Source organism: Hemicordylus capensis, chromosome 1, assembly GCF_027244095.1.
Source record: "Hemicordylus capensis ecotype Gifberg chromosome 1, rHemCap1.1.pri, whole genome shotgun sequence".
Classification (NCBI taxonomy): domain Eukaryota; kingdom Metazoa; phylum Chordata; class Lepidosauria; order Squamata; family Cordylidae; genus Hemicordylus; species Hemicordylus capensis.
The window spans coordinates 274,019,829-274,046,850 of NC_069657.1; the positions used below are offsets into that span (position 1 = coordinate 274,019,829).

Sequence of the window (27,022 nt, forward strand, 5' to 3'; positions counted from 1 at the left end):
CAATGACAGAGGGGGACAGACTAGTGAGTCAGAGGGCTAGAGGGGTCAAGACATTGGTCATCCCTTCTCTACTGCTCTGACACTATCCCTTTGATATGTAGATTGCTACTCTCAGGGAATTCCTTCCTTCCTGCACTTCTTCTTCCTCTTTCCCTTTCTTCTCCCTTGCAACACACAGTCTCCTCTCTCCCTGCACCATGTGTGCAGAATGCAGAATCCATCCCTCTGCATCCAACTAGCTAGCTAAATTAGAGATCCTATCTCTCCACTTTACTATCTAGAATGGAGTTCACCAATAAAAACTCCTTATATTGATTTGAAACTATGAACTGGATCCAAGTTTCTTTTATTCTCAGCATACACGCATGCCTAGGCAGACTCCACTGTGTTGTGCCTCAGTGCACTCTGCTGTAATAGAAGGGTATCTCTTACCAGAGAGAATTCCCAACAAAACCTCCATAGCACCTGAGACTCATATCTGAGTTCAGAGCTTGACCAAGTAAGCCTCCTTCCCACCAGCCCTCCAAACCCATCTAAATGTGCATATTCCTTCCAGCAACAGAGGTCAACAATGAATATATATGGTAGGGGTGTGCACAAACCGTTCACTCCCAGACCGGTTCGAAAGTTCAATCTTTAACCAGACTGGAGATGATCTGGCCTCCAAATGAACCAAATCGAGCCCAGTCCATGGTGGATTGGTTTGGCAGTTCGAGGGGCCATGCTTGTAAAGCAGAATCCCATAAGGATTCCCTGTTACAAGCAAAGGGGTAGGGGAATCCTTGAAATGTCTTCTAAAGTGAAGCCGAGGGGCAGCAAGAGGGCACCTTTACAAACAGATTAAGGTTCTTACTGGTCTGGTGGCAGTGGTTGCCACTCTTTGAAGCCCCCCTGGTGCAACCCAAGTATCCCTCCAGTTGCATTTGAAGGGGTTTGCAGGACTGGTGGAAACGGCTACTCATTTTCTGAATTTCACATTGGCTCAGATGATTAAATGATTTCTTGCCAATTTTTCCAGCCTAGTTAAAACAAGATGAGCAACAACAGCTTACCTGTCCCAGGTTGATGCCATATTAGAAATGTTTTCTAGTTTATTCAGGGTGTGTTCTTACCATAATTGTACATGACCTAATAATCCAAAATCACAAGTTTCTTGGTCATTTCTTGATATCAGTAACAAAGAATTTGGGTTTTATTTTGCATTTTCCAGGATTTTAAACTAGTCAGCACAATTGGATTACATGCCCTTGGGGCAGTTTTTCCTTATAAAGCCATAATAGGTTAATGGAATTTTACTTCATATTGTTCCATTTCTAAATTTTTGTTAGAAGTGAGACATACGTTTGCCGCTACTGAAGTGTTGTACATGACAACAAAGCAAAATATTTGACACTGCAAGACCTCAATTTTTTTGCTCCAGATACATTTTGAAATATGTTGCATAAATATAAATATATTTTATACACACACACACACACACACACACACACACACACACACACACACAGTCTCTCACATAAAAGTAATTCCTCCTCAATTATCTTGATACACCTGACATGGTTTTCATATAGCTTGTTCAAAGAATCAGATATATATATATATACCTAAATATCGAATACGCTGTTTTTTCCCAAGGAATAAGCATAAGCATAGTTCATCCTTCATTGGTCTATTAATATTTAGCACTAACATCTATGGGTGGCTTCACACGTTTGCCACCAAGTGGTAAGCTGGGAAGCAGAGCTTCTTGGCAAGCACATGCTCCTAGTGGGCACATCCTCGTGCAAAGCCACCTACCACTGGTCCCCAAGTCACATCATCAATATTCTCCAACATTGTCCACCCAACGTCAAACCTTGATTACAGAAATAAGGAAAATTTCAGTAAAGCAGCATGGAAACCAACAGTTGGCAGTTTCACAAAATACACCTGTCAGGAGCCTCCAGTTCCCAGCTTACTCACTTGGTGGTGATTTTGTGAAGCCGCCCATATAACTTTCCCCAGTTATTCAGAGAGGTGTCATTAAAGGCTGACAGACTGTGCAAGGCAATTCTGTCTGCCTAGAAATGGAGCATTTGTGTAGTTGCACAAGAACATTCTTGCACAAGACTGCACAATTGCACAAGTGCAGATGCGTGATAGTGGCCATTATTTCTAAGGAGCTTCTATTAAGCAACTGTACAATTGTGGGGTCTTGCGCGAGGGCACTCTTGTGCATCTGTGCAAATGCTCCGTACCTTAACTGACAGATTACACAGCATGTCAGCCACAAAGTAATAACAGAAGTTCTTGCAAATAATGTTCTGGATATTCCAAAGTTACGACCATATACTCTGCATAAAGAGTTATTTAACTTGATCACTGAGTTCAATATCTTCAATATTGGTACTTCAATGTATTGCTATGGGAAGAGATTATAAAGTTGTGATGCCACTTTTGTTGTCTGAAAAGCACACATATGGAAATTCATTTTCTTCAACCAATCTTCTGGATGAGATTAAAAAGAAGTTAACCTGACAATGTTATGTGAAGCAGTGACTTCAATAGCATACCTAAAACACAGTGAACTATACTATTTATTGATTTGACAACAAGCATTACAGGGCATATGCTGTAATTTCATCCAGAAGTTACTGTATGCATGCTTCCCAGCACATTTATACTTACAGTACTGGACTGAGAGCTGAATAATTTTCTTTGCAGGTAGAGAACACATTTGCTGAACTTCCTGCTTTGGTTTCATTTCATAGAAGGGTCTGTTCTTCTGAACTTAAACCTCATTTGTTTTGGAGCAAGAAAATGTTTAATTGCCTCATTCAGTGTCCGTGCAAGGTTTCCCCACCTGAAAATTCAGATTTACCAAATAGAACACACATAATTATTTCACCGACATGTTTACAACCACCATCCCTATAGTTTAATAGAGAAATTAAACTTGAACCTCTTCTTCAAAATTCCACTACACTATCTACTTGAATTTACAGACTCCTGCTTTGAATTAAGGATCCAGTTTCCTTTCCATCTCTCCACTTGCTTGATAAGACTTACAAATAGGCATCATCAGTTCATGTTCTGTTCCTTGAAAGCATGGACATTTATTTATTTCACATACTATCTTGCTACAGATTCCCATATCTGGCCAGAGACATGCATATGAGGTGGTATAGAAATGTGCTAGCTAAATAAAATAAAATAAATAAAATCCAGAATATTCATCAAATATTTGAGAAACCCAACTCAGGTTTTATCTTTTTTATAAAAAAGAGCAAGTTGGTAGATCTCATGAGTGTAGAGAAAGGTTTTATGACAATGAAATCAATAAATGGGGTTACAGCTTTAGAAAGTTATAGGAAAGGATCACTTTATAAGTATTCCTTGTAATGTCCAGTCCAACGCTGGCATCAGGGGTTAGACAAACATGCTCCATTTCAAGGGCCGCTGGCCAACCTCTCAAGCCTCAGATGGGAGAGGTGGTGCCATCATCAGTCTCTTGCACAGTTGTGAGTCTCTTCAGGTCACCATTGCCTCTTCCCACCTGGTTATATATTTACAAATGGGAATGTCTTCAGAGCCTCTGGGGAAAGTGGGAGGGGTGGAGCTGCTAGTGTGTCAGAGGCAAATGGCAGTCCCATTTGCCAACGAGGAGGGAAAGGATCCAGAGAGACTTGGCAACTCCTCCTCCTCCTTCTGGTGAATGGGAATGCAGAAGCAGCAGCAGCAGCCGCCGCAATAGTTCCCCTTCTTTCACAGCATGGTCTGAGGGCACTTGAGACAAGCACTTTGATGAAAGTAAGCAAGTCTGGGTCTGGTCTATGCCTGGAAAGGTGATGACCACCTAGGAATCTCATGTATGCCACCTTGAGTAAGCAACTAACCAAATAAGATGTGTACACGTATTCAGGGGTGCAGATTTCCCCTCAAGCATTTGAGGAATGTCTCTCTCATTTTACTGAGCTCCCCTCCCACCACACCTCATATCCCCCGCATCCCAAAAGTGTCTTTCCTCCCCACTCCAAACCAAAAAATTAAGAGAGGAGTCGCTCCTCAAGCTTTCCCTCAGTCTGCATCCCTGCTTTGATTTTGCCCCTGCTGGATCTATATAATTTGGCTTTTCAACTCTGAGAAGTTTTGTATTTTGATTTGCAGGGAACCATTGTCCCCCTGTACAGTACATAAGAAAGGAAACAGGTTGTAAGAGAGAAGCAAAATAACTCACTCCTGTATTTAGTTCGTAAGAATAATGGTAGTGACTACAAAACATAAAATGCTGTATAGATGACTGCCTTAGAGAAGGATAAATGGTACCTTTTTTGCCTTCCCCCACCATATTAAGCATCCAGACGAAAGACTGTAGATTCTTCTTTTACTGTATACCAGTTGAGACACCCAGCTGCACTGAATTGTGGCTATTCTGTTGGAGTCTCAAGGTTCATTATATCATTTATCATGGTCTACTGGGCTTTTGATGGGAACAGCTGTACTGAAGTAGGAACACTGTGGCCAAACAGTAAAGGCTCATTTCCCCCCATGCATTCCTTCACTGTTCCTTGGGTGCACTCTACCTGGTATTCCATCCTCCTGAATTTCAGTTTGACTAGCAGAATTTCAAATATTAATTCTGGAATAAGATCATATACAGTTTGCGGCTGCTTTGAGATTTTTTTCAATTCTTTTGCAACTTTTGCCCCACTTTGTGTCACTGATATGCACATGTGCATTAATAAAACACTCCACAAACCAATTTTGATTTGACCGTGTGAGTGATGACATCAAGATTATTTTTTGTTCAGTGTTTTACTGACACACAGTATAAGTAAATGCCAATGTTTCTGCACATTGGGAAAACACCATACAAAAATAGTCTTGAATAAGATCACAAGTACGAATCATGAATTGCATCATGCCGAAATGGCTTTTTACCGTATGATAAAATGCATGTTTACATTTTATCAGAGTAAACATGCACATTGGCTATGCAGAAGGATGAAAAGTCATGAAGGTTTTCGAGAAACTGAAAGCTGTGGCAAATAAGTGCTTTTTACAAAATCTAGAAATAACAAATAGTTCACTTTAAGAATTTAGAATGAAATCCATTCAATAGTATTTGATTACTGTCCTTGGAAATTGGACTTGTTTGAGGAGTTTTCAATACAATTTTAAAGGACAGATGCTTATAATGTTACAGCCATCTGTTTTGGGGGGCGGGGTTGTAATGAAAAGATCCCCATCAAGGTATTCTAGGACCCCCTTCCCATGTGCTGTGAATTTTGTTTGCATTGGACTGCAAACAAATGAGTTCTAAAGGGGCAGTGCTTATACTTTGAGTGGCCATCATCTTATTTCAACATGGTAGATGTTGGGGGGAAATCCCCCATTAGAATACACTAGCCTTATGTGCTATGAATTTCCTTTATATTGGACTGTCAACACGTGAGCTTTGCAGAACTGGTGCTTATACTTTGAGTAGCATTATTTTTTAAAAAAACCCATCACAAAACCATTACTAGGACCCCAGAGGACCCCCTCCCATGTACTGTACAATTGGTTTCTCTTGGACAGTAATTACAAAAGTTATTAGGGACACACACAAGCCTTTATACCTTCAGAAAGTAGGTTAAGAATTCCTAATACATTAGTCTACCAGGTAATACAAAATTCCAATGGAGCAAATTCACACAATGATAACTATGGAAGTATCCCTACCTTGACCATATTCTTGAAGTTCAGCTTCGATGTCTGCATCTGGGAGGTCATAAGTACAATCTCTAGCATCAGGATCTCAATTTGTATGTCTGGAAAAAACAGCTCCTGCTAGAACAGACACAGCAATGATAGATGGGCATGGTGGCAGCCTCCTTTTATCCAAATATGTGCACAGTGGGATACCCCTTGGATCAATCATCAGTCGTTCCAACTGTATATAAGAACATCCACTGGGTTTTGAAAATCAAAGGAAGTCAGAATTTGCCCTATATTCCATAGGATCAAATCTAAAATAACCACAGTGGAGGAATAGTGCAAGCCTGTCCCTTCACTGCACAGATAAACCTGTGTGAACTGAGCCTTGCACATGCAAGCCAATCACATGAAGTCCTGGCTCACATACAGGCCTGGTTCATGTGACCACATGAGGGCCTGGTTCATGGGATGTTTACCCCTCTCTTTTCATTGAGGAAAAGATACAATGCAAACCAGATCTCCAAATATCAGATGCTCTAACGAGAGCAGTATCGTGAAAAAAATAGTACAAGTTCCTTCCATGCAGAAGGGAGGGACATGTACTATTTTGTCACAACCCAGCTGAATATATGAACTAAAGCATAGTGGCTGACACACTGCACAGTGAGCCACACATCCAAGAGGGATGCAGGCTCACTGCTTTTGTCAGCCAAGAGCCCATCCATGCAACTTCCAATGGCCAAGGCTGCTCCATGACTCCAAAGCTGTGCATCATTGTTGCTGTGTTGCTACTGCCATTAAGAATAATTGCAGCAGTGCAGCTGCAATGACACACAACTTTGGAAGCATAGAACAGCCTCCCAAAATCATGTAGACCGACTCAAAAGCAGCAAGCATTAATCCTTCCTGGATTTGCGACTTGCTGCACAGTATGTCAGCCAATGTTTTTCAGATTAGTGTTGCTCTATCACAGGGTTTCTTAACCTTAGCCCCCAGATGTTGTCGGACTACAACTCCCAGAATCCTCAGCTGCAATGGCTTTTGCTTGGGGATTCTGGGAGTTGTAGTCCAACAACATCTGGGGGCCCAATGTTAAGAAACCCTGCTCTATCATATAACTGAGACATTTGTCAATCAAGGCAGTTTCCTTTAGGGGCCATGCCAAGGGCAATCTTTTCCCTTTATTCTGCATACGCAATTGAATTTGAATTTAAAATTGGTCAATGTATGTTCTGGAAAAAGGTCTCCTGTGCTACTTTGGTTATGTTGTCGGAGACTCTGGGAAGTGAACACTGTTGGACAGGACGGGCCGAAGAGTTGATGGTGCCCGTGGAAAAGCTTGGCTCCCCGCCCCCCGCCCATGCCCTTCGCCTGCATGGGTACCTCCCATCATCCAAGTGGGTGTGTGGTTACGTGGGTGGGTAGTCCCCATCATCCAAGTGGGTGGCTGGGTGGGCGGGCAGTCCGAGCAGGCAGGTGGGCAGTCCCCATCATCCTCCCACCCACCCACGTAATGTCCTCGCTGCTCTGCTGCCTTCTCCCACTGCTCCTGCCACTGCTGGATGCTTCTGGGCAGTCGATCTGCCATGGTGCGTTATAATGACATTGTCTCATGATGCGTCAATGTGAATATAACATGCCACGGCAGGCCAGCTACCCAGAAGCAGTAGCAGCAGGCAGGGGCGGTGAAGCGAGCAAGTGGGTGGGGAGTGCCTGCTTGGTTGCTCACCTGCTTGCTTGAATGGTGCTTGTGGGTGGGCAAGGAGTGCCTCTGTTGGCTCTCCAGGTGGCACGTGAGGCTGGCCACCAGTGTCCCTCCCCGCTTTGTGACCTAGGCCTAGTTCGCCTAGTGGACAGGCCGGCCCTGCTGTTGGACCATGCATCACAAGCTGGCACTATAAAATGGAAACTCATTTTAGAAACCATTACTTGCTGTAAGACTAAGCAATCTCTGAGTATACAGTCATATATTACTTGGTTTCACAACAGATTATTAGGCATCTCTGAAAGATGGTGACCTTCAGTGAACTTGCCTAATAATGAACCTGCTTACATTTTGTAAATAAGACATTACAAATATGTGAGAGGATGCTGGACACAAAGGATGAAGGCTAATTATTCCCATCAGGCCTATGGACATGGAAAAATACAGTGATAAGTTTGAAGTGCAGCTGGGCAAACATAGATTAAATATTATATAAGAACTTGATAGACGAAGAGTCAGGCTGAGGAACAGCTTGCCAAAAGAGCCTGAGAATTTCCACTGCTTGTGACGTTCAAGGCTAGGCCACCCATCTGCTTAGGAACAGGAATGATTTAGTAATCAGAAGTAATCTAGCCTGCCACGATGCAGAGGAATAGAGCTGATGGCTGACCAGTAGCTACCGTTCCAGCTTTACTGAGCCTGTGATTAATGGGGATAAGAAGTCATTGGAGAAAACGCCTGGAAAAAAATAAGTATTTAGAGTGTATTACTTTCAAAACTCTTCCTCACTCACTCTTTCTGTACCTGTTGAGTCATAAATATCATTTTAAGGAGGGAGGGGGAAAGAAGCTTAGAGCTGGGTTTCATGTCTAAACTCCCCTTCCCTCCGCAACCGGCCAGTGAGTTGATACTTAAATGTGGATTAGACAGGCTTACTTTACCATGAAGGGAGTAAGGTAAAATCTGGCTCCCAATACCAAGAAAATGGGCAAAACTTTTAAAAGTGGGGAGTGGGGGAAGAACCACACACATCTTCAGAAATCCAGAACTGGATTATGTGTATAATCTGGTGTGTATTCTGTATGTATGACACTGAAGATTTGATTTACAAAAGTTTCCTTCAAGTAGGGTTTCCAACATGGTGTTGGCTGAAATCGGGTCGGGGACTCCGAGGGGGCCAGGGGGGGCATGGCCACCTAAGGGCGAGGCTTGTCCTTTTGGTTGTTGTTGTTTACTTTTAAAGCTGCCGCTGAGCGGTGGCAGAGTGGGATGGCGAGCTACTCTGGCTGGGGCAGGGGCAGGCTCGCTGGGAGGAATTTTCAGGAAATCTTCCTGTCTGACTCATCTGGAGGAAGGCGGGGCCAAGGAAGGCAGTCTTCCGCTGCCGTCTCTCCAGCTCCCTCCCTGCCTCCCTTGGTCAGTCAGTCACTCACTGGTGAGGTGAGTGCTTTGCTTTCAGTCTTCTTCAGCAGCGGCGCTCCTGCCCTTCCCAGCCAGCCTGCCCCTGCCCCAGCCAGAGCAGCTCAGCAGCAGCAGCCATTCATTTCACATCGTTGGGGAGGCAGGAGAGCTCTTGCCACTGTCCCGCTTTTCTGCCGCTCAGCGATGGCTTTAAAAGTTAACAAATAATAATTAAGCGGTAAAAAAGTGGAAGAAATTGAGTCCCGAATGGAACGAGAATTTCTCCCCAGGAATGGGGGACATCCCACACAGTGTGGGACAGTTGGCAACCCTACTTTCAAGCCAGTCCTTAAGACCTTCTACCAGCTCACACTCCAGTGAAATAAACCGGGATAGCATGGTCTGAGAAATTTGAGGAACTGAGCCTGTCTCCTTCACTTTGCTAAACCGGACCACTCGCCTCATAGCATTAGATCCGGATTGTGGCAGTTTCCTCCAGCCAAGAGATAATGAGGCTGTTCTGGGCCCTGGGCTTGGCTGCCTGTGAAAACTACTGGGATCCACGCGGGTATCCTGGTGGTGTCGCGGCACCCAACACAGCACCAAAACCCAGCTCTTAGCCGAGGTTAATGGCGCAAGTGTGCCCTTAACCCAGCTCCCAGGATTGTGTGTCAGCGCGAGCTGCCTGCAGCACACACTGACACAGAAACAGGTGCCCCCCAGTGCATTGCACTTGGTGCACTGTGGGATACCAGAGGCTGTGATAATTGTTGGGAATTCTCTGTGGTTTCACTTTGAACTACAAAAACCCGGGCTTGGTTTCTACCTGCGATTTGTGACAACTGATCAGTGTTAAAATACTAAGTGAAGTTTTATTAGAAAGGCAGCAAATTCCATCAGTTTGTATAAACTGTAACACCACTAAGCAGAGCTCAGGCTTGAGGTACAAGGCACACTGAAGCTATTCCCATGATCACTAGAAACTGAGCTAAGGTAGCCCAGCCCGGGTTCTACTGATGATCAGAACCACAGCAGTTAGCCCGCCTGAAAGCCCCTCCCACTAAACGAAGTTAACGGAGCGAGTGCTGACGCATTCAGGGTAAGGGGGAGAGGGGACGCCAGGAAGGTGGGGTGCTCTGGGGGCCGGGGCACCGCACAGTGGCACTCCCCTCCCCCTGATCCCCAGAGCTCCCTAGCAAGCCGCAGCCAGGCATAGCAGCACTCAACTGAAGCAGCTGCTTGTCTGGGCGGACAATCTGGCCGCCCTGTAATAAGCGAATGCTCACATGAGGGGAGAGTGTCCATCTGTGTTGCACCTTGTGTTAATAAGTGCTGCGCTACCTGCAGGCTGGCCATTTGTCAGGTAGAGCTGCGCTGGCTGGTTAATGGTTGAGAAAGGAGCAAATGGATCCCCAAGGAGAGGCAGCCACCGCGTTCCCCCCCCCTTAGGATGAGCCACTCCTGCAGAGAGTTTTATCATGGACTGTGGTGGGATGGAGTGGCGTTACAGCACACATGGTGGAGTGGATTCTTTTCTTCCACATTACAGCCCACGTGTGTGCACACACCCTTCCTTTTGTCTGCGATGCTCACTTTCCCCCACTCTATAAAGCAGTGGCTCCCAACCTGGGAGAATAAATTGTAGCAGGAGATGATGGGGATTGTAGTTCAGCAACATCCGGAGAAACCCAGATTGGGAACCACTGCTCTAAAGCACCTTACAGTATCTTAAAATAATCCTTCTGGGCAGTCTGTTATTTTTCAGCAGTAATTATAAAAATTTCTGGAAACCAGAGAAGTCTGAGATAGCCCAAAACTTTGCATTTTGAAATCGGCTCACAGTGCATGTCAATGTAATCATGATCACTGTCGCACAAGGTTAGCAGGTGGTCTACATATACTAATGTGGTCACACATTAGCACCCTGACTTTCATTTGTTGGTGTGAAGTGTGCATGTGCTGGTATGTGATTTAGACATCAGAGGATTGTTTTGTCTCCTACCTAATTGCTATGCAATGTATGTCCTGCTGGCCTTTGGGAATAGAGGAAAATATAAACTTTCTTTTAAAAGTACAAATAGCTAAATATTAGGTTATGTCTGGATTTTTCTGATACTGCTTTTGTAACTTAAAAAGCACAATGTGCACACCAATTACATTTATGGACATTTTGTTTGGTGTCTATTATATGGCGTGGCTGTCTGTCGTCAAGCTGCAAGTCACCACAATCTCACTGTCAGGACTGTGGGATGGAGATGGGGGGAGCAGGCATGGGTATTTTCAACATGGCAATGGAGATCCACATGGTTGGTCTCTTTTATGTAATGGGAAGGGCACTTACCACCTGAAAGCCATTTTTGATTGCATACCTCTCTATATAAGGCGTACCCTTGGCTAATCCCATGTGTGGCTGATTTTGCAAGAATTCACAAGCAGAAGCACCATGCTGATTGGGCAGTGGAGATTCTATATAGAGATAGGGAGGAGGAGCCTATAGCACCATGCTGATTGGGCAGTGGGGATTACATATGCAGATAGGGGGGAGGAGCCGATGATGGTTAAGGTCAGTTGGAATAGAACTGTCACTGGTCGGAAGATGTTCTTGATCTATATACAGTATTTATTAAAGGATAGTGGGCAGGGGTCTGCAAAGAGAAGGGTAGTGAGGGAGGAAAGAGCCCCTTCAGGAGAAGGAGGCTGCCATTGTGTGAATTAGATGAGGAAACAAGATGAACAAGATCTGTTAACGCAGGAAGGAGAGGGAGGGAGGGAGGGAGAGAGAGAGAGAGAGAGAGAGAGAGAGATAGGAAGGAAGATAGGAAGGAAGGCAGGAAGGAAGGAAGGCAGGCAGGCAGGCAGGCAGGCAAGCCTGAGGGGAATGAGCAGCCATGGCAGCAACTATTGGGAGCAAGGGCCCAGTCAACCACTGCTGCTGTTTGGGGCTACCGAGGCCACTGGACGGGGTGTGCATAAAACCAGCTGGCCTGGTTCAGTTTGAGTTCGGACCAGACTCAAAGATGACCGGACCAGTTTGGTCCGGCACCCCTTCGAAACCCTCCTCCCCGGTCCAGTTTGTTCCGGGGTGGGGGGGCTCACAAATTTTAATTTTTTTAACCTTCAGCCCTTTCAAGGGGCGTCCTGTAGGCTGCAGAGGGGGGCGCATCCATGAAGGTTCCCTCTCCCCCTGTCAGCCTCTCACATCACTGCTGTGGCCCGTCCGGAGCCTCTTTTCTGGCCCATTTGGGACTCCGTAGATCAGAGTGGCAGCCATTTTGGAGGCTGCCGCACATGCGCAAATGGCCTCTGTGAGGCCTGGCATGGTCCAGGGCCTCACAAAAACCATTTGTGCGTGTGCCGTGGCCATTTTGGAGGCTGCTGTGCATGTGCAAATGGCCTCTGTGAGGCCTGGTATGGCCCAGGGCATTTGTGCATGTGCAGTAGCCTTTTTTTTGGCGGCCATTTATTTTTAAATTAAAATGGCCACTGCACATGTGCAAATGGTCTCTGCGAGGCCCTGGGCCATGCCAGGCCTCACAGAGGCCATTTGCGCATGCACAACGGCCTCCAAAATGGCAACACTGATCTACGGAGGCCCAAACGGGCCAGAAAAGAGGCTCTGGACAGGCCGTGGTGGTGATGTGAGAGGCTGATGGGGGGAGGGGGAACCATTGTGGAGCCCCCCCCCCAGCAGCCTACAGAAAGCCCCCCGAAGGGGCTGATGGTAAAATAATTTTTTTAAAAAATTTAAAAAAAATTCTTGGACTTGCATGGGGGTTTGTTTCTGGTTCTTACTACTACAACAAAAAGGGAAGTAGGTTTTTAAAAATCTTGCCATACTTACAGTCAAAATCAAATCACTTTATTGTGGTCAGTGACCAACTTGATACAGAATATCATATTTAAAAGAAGAGTACATTACATGAGTGAATACACATAAGATAAAACTACTAAAACTACTAAAATGTCCTTTAGATTTATATATCGGGAGTGTCCATAATTAATCATGTTCGTGACTTATATGGAGCAGCACATAACTTAGCAACTTTATAAGTGACTCCTGTATATTGATCTGACAATAACCAAGATATGTAGATTTCATCTGAATGCCCCGGAGATTTGTGTTATAAACCTAGTAGCAATTCACTTTATCAGTCACTGTATAATGAACAATATAATAATACATATTCAATGGTTTCAATGACTCCTGAATTGCAAGGGGATTTTACAGGACCTGCCTTCCAGAACAACTGATTGCCAAGCATCAAATCTCACCAATGAAAAGGCTCTTCTATGAACCAGGGCTGAAAGAAATGAGAGGTACTCTGCTGGCCTAGCAATCTGGCTTTGTCTCCAATTTCTAAACAACTGAATACTGCAGTTAGCACTGACTGCTATTCTGGCTGTCCACACATAGAGGCCAAACCCTCCCCTTGAGGGGAGGCCAGCGGGGGTAGGGGGAGCTGCCACAGCCCCCCCCCCCCTGTGGCCATCACAGCACCTCTGAGGCCGCCACAGGAGTAAGTACTTCATTTTTAAAAAATATTTTAACAATTACAGAAGACCTCCACCCCCTTGAACCGGGCCCGTACCGGCTTGAATTCTAGCAGAGCCAGTCCCCAATCCAGAGGGGGGCAAAACCGAACCAGTCCAAATCGGTAAAACCAGTTTTGTGCACATCCCTAGTCACCAGGTCTTAAGAAGGACATCATAGAACTGGAAAAGGTACAGAAGAGGGTGATCACGGGCCTAGAGCAGCTTCCTTATCAGGCAAGGCTAAAACACCTGGGGCTTTTTAGTTTAGAAAAAAAGATGATGGGGGGGAGACATGATAGAGGTCTATACAATGTGTGGAGCAAGTTGACAGATTTTTTTTCTCCCTCTCACATAACACTAGAACCAGGGATCATCCCATGAAACTGATTGCCAAGAAATTTAGGGCAAGCAAAAGGAAGTACTTTTTCACACAATGTATAATCAACCTATTGAATTCTCTGCCACAAAATGTGGTGGCAGCCAACAGCCTGGATAGCTTTAAGAAGGGCTTTGACAAATTCATGAAGAACAGGTCTATCAGTGGCTACTACTCTGAGAAATATAGACCACCTCCAGCCTCAGAGGCAAGATGCCTCTAAATACCAGTTTCAGGGGAGTAACAGCATGAGAGAGGGCATGCCTTCAGCTCTTGCCTGTGGGCTTCCCAGAGAGATCTTGTGGGCCACTGTATGAAACAGGAAGCTGGACTAGATGGGCCTTGGGCCTGATCCAGCAGGGCTGTTCTTATGTTCTTATATTATGTTCACTGGTAGAACAGGTGACCTCATATGTGACATGACGACATCACAACATGGATAAGTGCGCCTCACTATTCAGAGAGCCAGTGTGGTTCAGAGATTAGAGTGCCAGAATTAGACCAGGAGAACTGGACTGAAATTACCACTCAGCCATGAAAGCTCACTTGGTGACCTTGTGCTACACACTCTCTCTCAGGCCTAATCTAGGGGTAATATAAGGATGAAATTGAGCGGGGGAAGCCATGTATGCTGCCTAGAACACCTCGAAGGAACGATAGAATAAAATGTCACAATGTAGTATTACTGAGGGAGGGGGAAGCAAACTCAACACAGGATTGCCATTTTCAAAGGCAGCCCGGTATATATAGTGCCAAGTCAATTTCAGCCTCAAGATTTGAATGCTAAGGGTCAAGGATGAACATTCATAGCATGCAAGTACCATTTGTCTTATAACAGCACTTCCTAGAACTGAGCTAAAAACAGAATTGAAAGCTTCATCGCCTTCATTTAAAACCTGTCCTCTTGTAAGATGGAGAGTTACACAAGTCTTAAGAGCTTTCTAGCCTCCTCAGCCATATTTCAAAGTAACAGTTTATTCAATTAAAGATAGAACAGTTAAAAACAGACAATATTTTCAAAGTATCATAGCAACAGGTGATTGAAACATTGCCCGGAACTCTGAGACCATGGTTTGCCAAATAAGCTGCATTCTAGAGATATCTTTAGTATAGCAAATGGAATAAATCTAATATTGTTTTGGACACATTACACTGGATTACATCATGATGTGAAATTCTCCATACATTCTTAACAATAGGTGATGCACACACAGGAGACAAAGAACAAGTATAGAGAAAAAAACCTTGTTGGTCTTTTGCAGCTGTGGTCCAGTAGGAAGTTGGGGTTTCTAGTTCAATATACATGGACACTGCACATCTCTCCCCTTTGGAGGAGAGAAAGAAAAGGAAGACACATTCCATCATGCAGCGGGGACTGATTCTGTGGTAATTAGTCTCAGTGTAACATAGTGAAACACAGGCAGCCCAAATTATACTGACTGAGACTAAGCAGGCATGGAGGATCCAAGCACAATACGCTATGAATTCAGCAGCCATGGAAACCTCTGGACTTTGAGCCAAACTAAAAAAATGCATGGAGGCATGTGCATCTAAAATCTGATGGTGGCTTCTTCTAGAGCAGGGCTGCTCAACATCGGCCCTCTCACAGATGTTGGCCTCCAACTCCCATAATCCCTGGCTATTGGCCTCTGTTGCTGGGATTATGGGAGTTATAGTCCAAAAACAGCTGGGAGGGCCTATGGTGAGTAGGCTTGTTCTAGAGAAAAGCAGCTTCTGGAGGTGGCAATTTGGAGTAGAGAAGCAGTAGGAGCATATGGTGTTCCTCCTGCCTACCCTTCTGGCCCCTGCCCCACATATTCTAAACATGTGTTTCTGAGACTTCAGCTACCCCCATAATGTCTCAGCCCCAAATCACCCTCATCCTCAAAGCTGTTTTTCCCTAGCAGAAGCAGGCACTGGAGCTTTTAGCACACGTGTTTTGTGTAATGTATATTTTACCCCAAGGAGTTGCTAAGCTCCTTTGGTCCCCATGCATGGTCTGAGGGCACACGATACTGCTACTTTATTGATGCTAAGCAAGCCCAGGTATGGTCAGTGCTTGAATGGGGTTATCTTGAGTAACATGACGGAAGACAGACAGAACATACATGAAATAAAATAAAGCACTTAGATTAAAATGGGTCCCCTCTATCTTGCCCTGTTGAGAGCTTCTCAAGGAAAAGTTTGGCAGATGTGGCATCTCCTGGGGATATGTGGGGGTGTGATTTGGAACAGACAAATGTTGGAGGTATGCTTTTACCCCCTATCTGCAGGAGATAAGCTGGCCTTGCACTCCAAGGATTTTTAAAAGGGCATAGAGCAGGGTTGTCTTTGTAATGACAATTCAGGGGCGATATAGCCGGGGTGGGTGTGGGTGAGTTCACCACTTGATTGCTTCGAAAGAGGGGAGGGATTGTGGTCACCGAGGGTGGCAACTGATGACAGAGGAGGACGTAGAGCAGGAGTTTGCAGCACAGATCCTATAGTGTGGCACCTGGAGAGGGCTCAGGAGTGGCCAGTGGTTCAGTAGAATCATCAGATGAATGGCTAGATACTACACATGTACCATCCTGTAGCATCTGCACCAGGGATGCCTCCTGCCTCATGGCAACTTCCAGTAATCATATGGGACCTCTCTCTCCTTTCAGCAGTGGTCTTGGAGTGGTGTATTTCCCCACAAACATGCACAGACAGTTAGGAGGTTTCCTCCCCAGTCCCAGGTGTTGTAGCCTTGCCTCATAAGGAAGGTGCTTCAGGCCCCTGATCATCTTGGTTGCTCTCTTCTGCACCTTTTCCAGTTCTACAATGTCCTTCATTATTAGCATTTCATTTTCAATCCTCTTCCTAATGATCCCTAGCATGGAATTTTCCTTTTTCACAGCTGTCGTGCACTAAATCGACACTTTCAACAAGCTGTCCACCACCACCCCAAAATCTCACTCCTGGTCAGTCACTGACAGCTCAGACACAATCAGTGTATATGGAATTTGAAGGTTTTTGCCCCAGTATGAATCACCTCACATTTGCATACATTGAACTGCATTTGCCATTTTGTCACCCATTCACCCAGTTTGAAGAGATCCTTTTAGAGCTCCTCACAATCTGTTTTGGATTTCACTATCCTAAATAGTTTAGTGTCATCTGCAAATTTGGCCACTTCGCTGCTTATCCCAACTTCTAATAAGTTGGGGTAACTGAATAAGTTAAAGAGCACTGGTCCCAATACAGATCCCTGGGGGACCCCACTTCTTGCTTCCCTCCATTCAGGGGTGTAGCAAGGTTGTAGTGTGCCCAGAGACAAAATTTTAAAATGGGCCCTCCCTCACTGAAGCTCAGCTCATGAAGTAAAGAAATCTTAAATGAGGCTGAATAGTGGTAACAAAAGCACAGTAAAATTTATATATATGACCTATGTGCCACAATAGAACATCATCTTAAATTATTTTTTAAAAGGTTTTGTAAATTGTGGACGATGTAAGTCATTTAATGGTACTAGAGAAAGTCATGCTGTTCTGGTAGCTCCAAGTCTTAACACTCACATCAGTTTCGGAGGATGAATACAATTAAAGGAAGCCCGGGCAGGTGCGTGGCTGGGAGAGTCAGTCATGTGACTTGCCTCTGGGGGCCCCCCAAGGCAGTGGGCCCCCAGACAACTGTCTCCCCTTGCCCTATTATAGTTATGCCCCTGCCTCCATTGGAAAACTGTCCATTTATTCCTACCCTCTGTTTCCTGTCCTTCAGCCAATCCACACATTAACCTGTCCCCTTATCCCATGACTGCTAGTTTACTCAAGAGCCTTTGGTGGGGAATTTTGTCAAAAGCTTTTTGGAAACCCAAGTATACTATGTCAAACATCACTTTTATCCACATGCCTGTTGACACTCTCAAAGAACTCCAAAAGGTTAGTGAGGGAAGACTCACCCTTGCAGAAGCCATGCTGGTTCTCCTTCAGCAAGGCCTGTTCTATATGTTCAATAATTTTGTCCTTAAATATGTTTTCCATCAATTTACCCAGCACAGAAATTAAACTAACTGGCCTGTAGTTTCCCGGATCACCCCTGGATCCCTTTTTGGAAATCAGAGTTACATTATCTACTTTCTAGTCCTCTGGTACAGAGCCTGACTCTAGGGACAAGTTACATATTTTTGCTAGGAGATCAGCAATTTTACATATGAGTTCCTTCAGAACTCTTGGGTGGATGTCATTTGGCCCTAGCAATTTGTTCATTTTTCGTTTTTCAAGACATTTTGGAACATCCTCTTTAGTCAGCTCAAATTGGCCCAGTTCTTCAGCCTCCAAACCCAAGAAGCTCAGTTCTGGAGCAGGTATATGGTCAGTATCCTCCACTATGAAGACAAATGCAAATGGTCAAGCCTCCACTTGACTTTACACTCATCTAAGACAGCATTTATTCACAGGCTTTGGGCCAGTTCAGATGATACTTTCAATGTGTGATTAGATTCCTGTATATATGTGCAAAGAATCATCTGAATTGAAAAACATACATTCTCTGCCCAGGATTTAAATACTAGATATAATGTAGGATTTAAAATGTGCAATAGTCACTATCATGTGATTTGATGATCATCTGGATTGCTAAATGCTACTCTCCGCCAGGCCCGCAACCATTGAGTTTAAATTGTAAAGATGAGTCCAGGATAGGATCATTCATAGCCACATTAGTCTGTTTGTGTGAATTGGTTTTCCAAGTGGGTATAAAAAACCACAGATATAATAATTGCGTATTTGAAAGCATCATCCGAACCATCCCTTTATGTCTTAATTTATTATTTCTTCTTTACACAGTCTGGCTCCTCTGGAGAGACCTCTCCAGTATGGTTGGACCTCTGGCATAGCTCTCACCTTCCTCAGAGCACACAAGCCCCACAACCATGCCAAGGTAGTGCCTCACTGGGGGATTTATTATTATTATTATCATCAATAACACATGTCTGTGTAATTATTATTATTGTTGTTGTTGTTGTTGTTGTTGTTATTATTATTATTAATAATTTACACAGACATGTGTTATTGACTGCTTTGTTTTATCCAGACATTGAGTCCTTCCCAAAGACCTAGGATGGCTGAATTTTATTATAAATGTTGTTGCTGTTGTTATAGATATCGTCGCAGAATATAGGCTGTTCCCAGTAAAGTTGTTTTTTGTAATTGGCTGGTGGTGATTTCTGTGGCCCCTAAGGTGTTAAGGTGCTCTTCAAGTTGTTTTGGAATTGCTCCTAGGGCGCCAATGACCACTGGGATTCTTTTGGTCTTTTTCTGCCACAGCCTTTCAATTTCAATTTGTAGATCGTTGTATTTTGTGATTTTTTTTCTATTTCTTTTTCTTCTATTCTGCTATCCCCTGGTATTGCTATGTCGATTATTTTAACTTGTTTTTCTTTCTTCTCGACTACAGTTATATCCGGTGTATTGTGTGGCAGATGTTTGTCTGTCTGTATTCGGAAGTCCCATAATATTTTTGCATCTTCATTTTTGACAACTTTTTCAATTTTATGGTCCCACCAATCTTTGGCTACAGGTAGCTTGTATTTTTTGCAGATGTTCCAGTGTATCATCCCTGCTACCTTGTCATGCCTTTGTTTGTAGTCAGTCTGTGCAATCTTTTTACAACAGCTGATTAGGTGGTCCACTGTTTCATCTGCTTCTTTACAAAGGCAGCACTTGCTGTTTGTTGTTGACTTTTCTACTTTTGCTCTTATTGTATTTGTTCTTAGTGCCTGTTCTTGTGCAGCCAGTATTAAACCCTCTGTTTCTTTCTTCAAGTTGCCATTCTTAAGCCATTGCCAGGTCTTGGTGATGTCTGATTTTCGACTTATATTGTGCAAATATTGACCATGCAGTGTCTTATTTCTCCATTTTTCTGCTCGGTTCTTGACTTGTTCTTTCTTGTAGGCCTGCTTTGTTTGTTTGGTGTTGAATAGTTTCTGGTTATTGACCATTTGAAGTGCATCTTCTTTAATGTCCTTTATATATTCTTCAAGGCCTCTTTTCTCCTCCTCTACTGTTTGATGGATTTGAAGCATTCCTCTTCCGCCTGAGCTGCGAAGGTGGTATAGCCTATCTACATCACTGCGGGGGTGTAGAGCATGATTGATGGTCATGATTTTCCTGGTCTTATGATCTAGCGTCTCTAGCTCTGCCTGGGTCCAGTCTATTATTCCTGCAGTGTATCTGATAACAGGTATAGCCCAGGTGTTTATGGTTTGTATGGTGTTCCCGCCATTGAGTTTGGACTTGAGGATTTTTCTAACTCTCCTGATGTATTCACTTCCAATTTTTCTTTTAACTTCAGTGTGTGCAATGTTATCTGCCTGGAGAATGCCCAAGCGTTTGTAATGTTCTTTCTCTTCCAGGTCCTTGATGTTGCTTCCATTGGGCAGTTCTATTCCTTCTGTTTTTCTTATTTTTCCTCTGTTCATTATTAATGCAGTACACTTGTCTAGTCCAAACTCCATTGCTATATCGCTACTGATTATATGGACAGTGTTTAGCAGTGATTCGATTTCTGACTGAGACTTTCCATACAACTTCAGATCGTCCATGTACAGCAGCTGGTTGGTTTTACTTGATGTTTTAGATGTTTGTTATCCGAGGCCTGTTTTGTTTAGTATTTGTGAAAGTGGAGTCATGGCGATTACAAACAACAGAGGGGATAGTGAGTCCCCTTGGAAAATGCCTCTTCTAATGCTAATCTGTCCAAGTGTCTCGCCATTGATTGTTGTGTACTCCACATGCTCGTTGCTTTTTTAATAAATATCGGAATGTTTTTGCTGACACAGTTGTTTCTAAACATTTTAATATCCATGTGTGAGGCAATGAGTCGAAGGCTTTCTTGTAGTCAATCCATGCAATACTTAAATTTGTTTTTCTTCTCTTGCAATTTTCTAAAATCATTTTGTCAATCAGCAGCTGGTCTTTTGTGCCTCTGGTGTTTGGACAATTTCCTTTCTGTTCAACTGGAAGCCGTTTGTTAGTTAATAAGTGTTGCATTACTTCATCTGCTATTATTCCAGTTAATAATTTGAACATGGTTGGCAGGCAGGTTATCGGTCTATAATTACTTGGAACCACACCTTTTGCTGGGTCTTTCATGATGAGATGAGTTTTCCCAGTTGTTAGCCATTGTTCAATATCACCTCCTTGCAAAATGTGATTGAACTGTTTTGATAGTTGTTTATGAAGGTTTGTTAGGTGTTTAAGCCAAAAGCCATGCAGTTCATCGTTGCCTGGTGCAGTCCAATTTTTAATTTTCTTTGCTCTTTCACTTATTAATTCTGGTGTTATTATTAGATCTTGCATTTGTTGGTTACATTTTTTGACCTCTTTCACCCAGCCTGCTTTTTTATTATAATCTATTGGATTGTCCCATAATTTCCCCCAGAATTGCACTGTTTCTTCTTTATTTGGTGTTTGTATGTTTCTTGCAGTTTCTCCTTCGATGCTTTGGTAGAAACGTCTCTGATTCGATTGGAACTGGAGATTCTGCCTGTGTTGTGTAATACTAGCTTCATATCTGCTAATCTTCTTTGACACTGATGTTATTTGCTGTTTTATTATTTCCAGGACTTCTCTACTTTTCCTTGAATCTAGGTGGTATTTTTGGATCAGATACTGTTTGGTGTTTTCATTCTTCAGCTTCTTGTCTTTCATATCTTTCAATTTGCTAGCATCTGATCTAAGCCTGGAGATTTTATTTTCTAATCTAATCTTCCATTTAGGTGATGTACTGCTTTCTTTTTTTACAGGTCCACTGATCTTATATCCGAGCTCTTGTGTTGTTATTGTTGCTGCACTGTACATTAGTTGGTTTGTTTCTTGCAAATTCTTGGTTATTATTTCTGCAAGTGCAGCATTTACATCTTTTAATGCCTGAGCAAGTTGTTTTTTGGCAACTGTTTTTAGAGCTGGAAGTCGAACCCTGGTGGTTGTTTGGTTCATGTGCTCAGTTATTTTTTGCTTTAGTTCTTCTTGCTTTTCTGTTAAATGGCATTTGGGTTTTTGAGGTGAAGGCAAAGGGGAGGTTGCCTGGTTTTGATTTTGAAACAGTTCAGCAACAGTGGCATCCTCTATTTCCAACACCTCCTCCACCTGCGCCTGAGCAACTTCTTCAGTTGGTGATAATTCTTCTTCCATATCCTGCGCCTGTGTTGCTCTTTGCAGTTCTTCCAGCTCAACTTCTGTGAATTCTTTAATTCTTATTATGAATCTTCTCTGGTCTGCTAGCCTTTGTTCTGTTATTTCTGTATCTGGATGCTTCTCTTTCCAAATTTGATACATTCTTTTTAAATAACCTCTTCTAGTTGGACTAGACTTGTAATAGCAGATCATTATTTCCTTGTTTGCATTTTTCGTATATTTTTTCCATTTAAGCAACAATTCTTCCAGTAACCTTGCAGTCTCCAGCCCTGGTTGCTCAACTGAAGATCCTGAGTCCTGTAGCCCACTTGCCACCAGATGTCCAGGGACTCCAGCACCTCGTGCGGTCCTTGTTGACCCGGGCGACGACCGATCTGGTATAGATTTATTAAAGTTACCTCTCACCATATTGTTGATGGGAGAGGCACTCTTTGTCTGGCTCCTCTGGTGAGACCTGTCCAGTATAGTTGGACCTCTGGCATAGCTCTCACCTTCCTCAGAGCACACAAGCCGCACAACCACGCCAAGCCTCACTGGGGGATTTATTATTATTATTATTATTATTATTATTATTATTATTATTATTAATTCTATTTCTATACCGCCCTTCCAAAAATGGCTCAGGGCAGTTTACACCAAGAAATAACAAATAAATAAGATGGATCCCTGTCCCCAAAGGGCTCACAGTCTAAAAGAAACATAAGATAGACACCAGCAACAGTCACTGGAGGTACTGTGCTGGGGCTGGATAGGGCCAGTTACTCTGCCTCTGCTAAATAAAGAGAATCACCACATTAAAAGGTGCCTCTTAGCCATGGATGTAGAAGTGGGACAAAGGATAATATGAGTTTGCCACCCCAACACTGCTGCTAGCACATGACATCTGCTGGCATCCGGACCTTTCCCCTCATCAGTAGTAGCAGCAGCATCTTGCCATTGTCTACTACCCCTCAACAGCTGTCACTGTATGCATTTAGAAGTTGCTAGAGCTAGAGCTAAATTATGGTTCATGAATTCTGGGGTTATTGTTGCACCAGAAGAGATACACCACTTGCTTTTCACTGGCTAAGCCATTCTGTTCCTCAAAGGTTAGTCCAGCATAAATACTCAACTTACTTCCTGATGTTCTTCAGCCACAGTGCAGAGCACAGTGATGTTCTTCAGCCACAGTTCTCGTATATGGAGAACTGTGTTATATGGAGAACTGTGTTCTCCATACCTGAAAGATGTATGGCTCTAAATTTCATTATTTCCTCTGTCCAGATCTCCCAATGTGTCTCATTTATAATATTTGGCAGTGGCAAGAAGAAGAAGAAATACTTGAGTTCTGTGGTTGAAAGCTTTAAAGTCTAGGAAAATATTCACAGTTACTGACATCCTAAAGAAGCACAGTGTAGCAGCAGGGCTTCTGAAGAGTTCTAGACTAATGCCACAGCAGAGAGAGAGAGAGAGAGAGAGCGCTTCCTGGGGATGGGGAGATCACTGACATTCACCCCCACCTCTGAGCTAGCAGTAGAGCTGAGTTAGCAGAACTTTTAAGAAATAGCAGAGCTTTTCCTGTTGCACCTGTATTTTGTTAGTCAGGATTAGGGATGTGCCTGGAACCAGTTCCGTGCACACCCGGGTGACAGGGAGCATGTGCTTAAAGCAGCGGGGAGAGTGCCCTTACCTCCCCGATTCCATTTCCCCCTCTGGTGCTGCTTCCAAAACTGCTGTTGCAGGGCAGCTGTATACTCTCTTGCCACCCTAGTCAGAGGTGGGTACATGAGCATGACATGCACATGTGCACCTGTCACTCCTGGTACGACCTGACTGGGGTGGCATGAGAGTATACAGATGCCTCACGACAGCAGTTTTGGAAGCAGCGCTGAAAAGGGAAACACAGTGGGGGAGGTAAGAGCACCCTCCCTGCTGCTTAAAGCAACACACCTACCCACCCACCCCACGCCTTCAAATTGGCTTGAATGTCAGTCTTTCGGACTGGTTCGGCAGTCTGTGAATAGACTGGCAAACCGGTTCGTGCACACCCTAGTCAGGATGTCAGCAGTAACTTCATTTTCCATTGACCTCAATAAATTTTGCATCAAGTCAGGTCCTCTATGACCTACTTCCTTTGCATCAAATTAGACTGATAATTGTGTCAATTTATCTCTGGCAAGTTAGTCTTTTTTCTACCCCATGCGATAAGCATTTTAGGAAAATCAGGAGATCCATACAGAGCCCAGGTTATATGGATTCTTCCATGCCAAAGTATTTCTGGAATGTCATTAATTTTTCATACTGTTTTTTAAACTGCTAATTAAAGCAAGTCCTTTTCTGGGACAACAACAACAAGAAGAAATTCTATATCCTTTACAACTAAAACAATGGTATACAGTGGTTTACTGCCAGATTCTTGTCATCCTTGTATAATTCTGCCTTTTAGTTACATGATATCTCTGAATGGAAATACTCAACTTCTGATGTTGAGGAGCAACTTATAAACAAAATTAATACAATCTGTATTATTCAGGGCACAACTCAACATTATATCACCGTAGCGAATTAAAGCCTTTTTCTCAGAGCAAGCTCACGTGAGGGAAAGAAATGCTGAATCATCCCTGCTGAGCTGCCTGGCTAAGCTCCTCCTAAAACTATTCTTTATTATCGGTAGGTTCAAAATGCTGCTTCCACCACCCCTTTTGTCAATGGAACTTGAACTTCCCTGGGCTTGTGGTGGAATCCCAAGGAAAACTCTCTTTATTTTGCTATTGGATAAGTACAAAAATCTTCCACATGCAAGCCTACACATGATGAGAAAACTGATAGCTGCTGAACGTTTGAGGACATGTTTGCACCAAATAAATCCCTCTTTCACTTTCCCTGAGTTAAAAACCAAATCGGAGAGGCTTCTAAAAAGAAAAGAACTTTAAAAACATTTTTATTCAATTACCACAGACTGCTTCCATCTCAGCTTTTAGGTACAGTTAAGAATGCTTAGTAGGGTTACAAAAATAGGTTGCCTTAATGAACACTTAAATGTTTATAGAGTCTTTTGCAACCCCCTAGGTAGGATGGGCATTGGCTAGAGTTTATTTTAATTATGTTACAGGTAAGCAATAACAGAACTGTATCAGGAATATACAAAAGTACACACACTAAAGAAATATAACATCCCTCATGCAAAGTCTGACTAAACAAACCTTTCCCTAGACTAAACTTCCCATAGCCATAAGTCCTGCCTCCTTGCCTTGCTCACCAAACGCCTGATGAAAATTAAAGCTTCTTGCCCTCCTGTCTTTCAAGGACCTGCAGAGTTATTCTCCTGCAGCCAACCTCCATGGTGACATGTCCTTCTCAGTACCTCCAGCCTAGCTTCTTCTCTAACAAAGAACATTCTTTATCCTGGCCACAGCTCTCTAGGTCCCACCAACATGGTGTGCTGATTGGCTGAGCCCTGGAGTTCACCAGCCTTTCAGTCAAGACAAGGGTTCACTTCTGGTTAACTCTTTAGAGGAAGGGGAGGCTGATCACTACAATCACAGAGCACTAATCCTATTCTCCAAAAACAATAACCACCATGAGTCTTGTGGCACCTTAAAGTCTAACATGCATTGTGACTAAAGTTTTCTTTGACTAAACCCAGTTCATCATATGCATTCATCAAGTGGGCTCTAGTCCACTAAAGTTTATGGCACAGTATACTTGCTTGTCTTTAAGGTGCCCCAAGACTCTTTGGTTTTTGTACAACAGATTAATAAGGTTATTCTTCTGGAATGTGTACTGACCCAAAAGCTTATATATAACTTTTCAATTTTTGTTGTTACAAAAGATAAGCAACCAGAGACCAAACATTTTAACACTGATGAGTACAAACTATCTGACTTATCAATTACTGCAATAGAGATGCCCTCAGATGCAATGAAACTGGAAGCAGGAGAGACCTTTTGGATCCATGCATTTGGGAGGAGTCCTCAACCTCGAGAACAGCACCTGACATCTCAGCAGCAGCTAGTCTGAGACTGCTGCACATCACATCACAAATATTCTATAACTGCAGGAACTACACTTTGCATATAACATCAGAACAGTTGAAGAAACCAGAAGCTGAAATGTCTTACTCATTATATTTCTGTTTTGTTAATCAACAATTATATTATTCTTTTTGATTAACTGCATCTTTCCAGGATCCAGATGGTGTTCTGTTTGTTCTGTTTAAAAATCCTCTCCCTCCCTCCCTCCCTCCCTCTATCTATCTATCTCTATATCAACTTTATAGAAAGGAGCCTAATGCCTCTCCCAACTGCTAACCATACTCAATTACATCATAGTCAAAGGCAAACCAAGACATATTTGTCGGGGAGAGGAGAATGAAGCTTTCTTACTGCTCACATCATGCATGTGTTCTCTCTAAGGTAATGATGTTGTAGGGAAAGGTGGAATCGCTCTTCCCCACCTCAGTTTACTGTGTGTGATGCGCTGTGTTTTCAAGTGAATAACAAAGACAGGGTTTTCATGTATCAAGCCACACTTTCCTGAAACACCTCACTGGGCTTATATGATCCACAATCCATGGCAGATGCACACTGGGGAAGAGAGGGTGAAGCACAAGGTGACAGTGAGGGAAAGCAGATGTTCGCTGAAATGATTCAAGAACCAAGAAAATAAAGAGTATTTTGCTCTAAGAAGCACTTCTGCCAGGGATGAGGCCCTAAATTCTTGCTCAAAATATGGCTATAAATCTGAGAGGCAATATGGTACTGTTTACTGGGCCAGCCTTTTGCAGATATAAGACTATGAAGGCTTTAAAGTTACATGGACAACTACAGATTACAGAATGGAAACATAGCATGAGAGAGAGAGAGAGTGCATGTGTATAAATCAAGGTATAAAGAACTACCTTATACTATAGGTGCACCTAGCCCAGTATGAAATACAACACTGTGAATTACAGAATGCTCCAAATGCACAACATGCATTTCTTAGCAGTTTTCTATGGAATACCAGAAGCTGACAGGGTGGCATTTGTTCCAGCTCTTCAGAGTTTCAGGCAAAGTTCTTTTACACAGTCTTGCTATATTTCTTTATATAGACATGAATTGATTGAATCCATAGGGATGGAATCTGGGATCCAGAGGAGCAAACAATGAACTTCAGTTAAGCCCATCTAGCTCAGTATTGCTTACACTG

General features: G+C 43.3%; 1 long non-coding RNA gene across 1 annotated transcript; it reads right to left on the minus strand.

Moving 5' to 3' along the window:
- Positions 1 to 779: 779 nt before the first annotated feature.
- LOC128348049 (uncharacterized) lies at positions 780 to 5,938 on the minus strand. The gene is made up of 3 exons (XR_008317892.1): positions 5,704 to 5,938; positions 2,668 to 2,842; positions 780 to 1,128 (listed from the first exon to the last, which is right to left on the minus strand). It is a non-coding gene; the product is annotated as an uncharacterized LOC128348049 (long non-coding RNA).
- Positions 5,939 to 27,022: the final 21,084 nt, after the last annotated feature.